The 2,500-nt window shown below is 47.4% G+C and overlaps 1 non-coding gene across 1 annotated transcript in view; it reads left to right on the plus strand.

Annotated features, from left to right (window-relative positions):
- The first annotated feature begins 1,619 nt into the window (after positions 1 to 1,619).
- Positions 1,620 to 2,500, plus strand: part of LOC120850376 — a 1,816-nt gene continuing 935 nt past the window's right edge. Inside the window, exon 1 of the ribosomal RNA XR_005718125.1 lies at positions 1,620 to 2,500. This exon is cut by the window's right edge and continues 935 nt beyond it. This is a non-coding gene — a ribosomal RNA (small subunit ribosomal RNA).

A 2,500-nucleotide genomic window follows, 5' to 3' on the forward strand; every position in this document is an offset into this window, starting at 1 on the left:
TAACCGCTAGAAAACACGCACATTTTAAAGTCGCGTGATTTGCACTTGATTCCTCGGAAGTAGTTTGTGGGAGACGAAGCGGGCGTTCCATGCCAAGGACACGGAAGAGAGAGATTAGAAATAGAGCGAACAATTCGCGTGAAAAGAATAATATTTGTCTCCTATCAAACTTGCCAGAAGAGTAAGCGAGATTTCCAGTATTCCGTTTGAAAGCGCTGCCCGTCGCAAGTGCAGTAGGGTAAATTGTTCGGCTCTCGCCCAGTTGAAAGCGCCAGAAAGCCCGTGTCGCAAAGCGACACGGGTAACCGCTAGAAAACACGCATCTTTTTCTTTTGTTAATCCCGTGCTTCTCACTTCGTTCCTTGAGAGGACTTTGTCGGAAACTAAGTGGCGGGGCCTTCCAAACGAAACCAATGGTAGAAACAATGAAGTGAGCAAAGAAGAGTAGTGTAAAGAAAGAAAATTGCCTATTATGAAGCCTGCCGTAAACACGCGCGATACCGCGAGCATTCGGATTAAAAGCAGTGACAATCTCACTTACTATAGCGCTCATTGTTCGGCTCTGACACAATTCAAAACGCATGAAACGCCCCGTGTAAATATTGGTTTACTTTGTAATAACAAAGTCGATAAACTTTCTGTTGACCATGTTAACATGAACTGAAAGTCGAAAAGAAGTAATCAGAGTCAAGCAGGGGTCAGCACGTTTTTAATAAAAAGCGAGAAATCATTTTTTTTATAGGGGTAGGATGTATGTACGTATGTATGTATATATAGAGGCAGACAGGAAAAAAAGAACATTTATATATATATATATATACACACAAATATACATACATACATATATATATATATATATATATATATATAAGGAGAGAGAGAGGGGAAAAAAATAAGAAAGAAAGAAGGACAAATAAATGATACTGAATAACGAGGAGCCACATAAGTGAGAGACAGTAAGTCAGTAAGTCAGTCAGTCAGTCACCGAAACTGATAACCACAAACTATGTACAGAATGCTCTTGAAGGATCTTCTTTATACTTATCGGTGCTATTATGTGGAGGTGGGGTCTGTCGAGCGTTCGATTGGTGCGAGCGTCGTCTGACGACGTCGCCGACGCCTTTCGTCGCCGTCTCGGCCGCTGCCTCCGCCGCATGGTCGTTACAGCAAGGTACCTGCGATCTCTGGCGTCTGCCGTTGGGGTCGGTTCTCGGGTGCACCTGTGTCTTGAAAACGAATGCGAGAGGAGGGTGTTTCGGAGCGTCCGCGCTAACCGAACGGTGTGAAATGACGAGTGCGTTCTGACCGAAGGCCGGGGTGCGTCCTCGCGTCCTCAAGGGACCTGAAAGCTCGGCAACGCTGCGAAGGCGTCGTCAATGATTTTTTTGGCGTACGACTTTCTGTTGCTACGACGAGAAAGAAATTTATGCGCTTCTTGCCGCGTCGGTACCGACCTCGGTCGGGGATATTCCGGCTGCGCGCTCGAACGTGCTTTATTTCTTCTTGGATTTGGAAGTAATTCCTAAGCGTTGTGTGTGTTTGCGGTTCGTAAGGGGCGCCTGACGGTGGCCCCGCGTCCGCGCGTTGGTAGGGTTTTGGGCGACCCACCACGAAAAGATTACCTGGTTGATCCTGCCAGTAGTCATATGCTTGTCTCAAAGATTAAGCCATGCATGTCTAAGTGCATGCCGAAACAAGGCGAAACCGCGAATGGCTCATTAAATCAGTTATGGTTCCTTAGATCGTTTCTTCCTACTTGGATAACTGTGGCAATTCTAGAGCTAATACATGCAGTGAGCCCGAAGCCCCTCGGGGCGACGGGTGCTTTTATTAGACCAAGATCAATCGGGCTTCGGTCCGTTTTGTGTGGTGACTCTGGATAACTTTGTGCTGATCGCACGGCCACGAGCCGGCGACGTTTCTTTCAAGTGTCTGCCTTATCAACTGTCGATGGTAGGTTATGCGCCTACCATGGTTGTTACGGGTAACGGAGAATCAGGGTTCGATTCCGGAGAGGGAGCCTGAGAAACGGCTACCACATCCAAGGAAGGCAGCAGGCGCGCAAATTACCCACTCCCGGCACGGGGAGGTAGTGACGAAAAATAACAATACGGGACTCTTTTGAGGCCCCGTAATTGAAATGAGTACACTCTAAATCCTTTAACGAGGATCCATTGGAGGGCAAGTCTGGTGCCAGCAGCCGCGGTAATTCCAGCTCCAATAGCGTATACTAAAGTTGCTGCGGTTAAAAAGCTCGTAGTTGGATCTCAGTTACAGGCGGGAAGTGCGTGGACACCACGTTACGGCCCGTGCTGAACATCATGCCTGTCGTGGCTTGGTTCCCTTCATCAGGTGCCTTGCTTTGGCCGGCGCGTTTACTTTGAAAAAATTAGAGTGCTCAACGCAGGCGATTCGCCTGAATAACAGTGCATGGAATAATAGAACAAGATCCTGTTTCTGTTCTGTTGGTTTTTGGAATACAGGATAATGATTAAGAGGG

This window comes from Ixodes scapularis, unplaced genomic scaffold (genome assembly GCF_016920785.2).
Source record: "Ixodes scapularis isolate PalLabHiFi unplaced genomic scaffold, ASM1692078v2 ptg000317l_1__unscaffolded, whole genome shotgun sequence".
NCBI lineage: Eukaryota > Metazoa > Arthropoda > Arachnida > Ixodida > Ixodidae > Ixodes > Ixodes scapularis.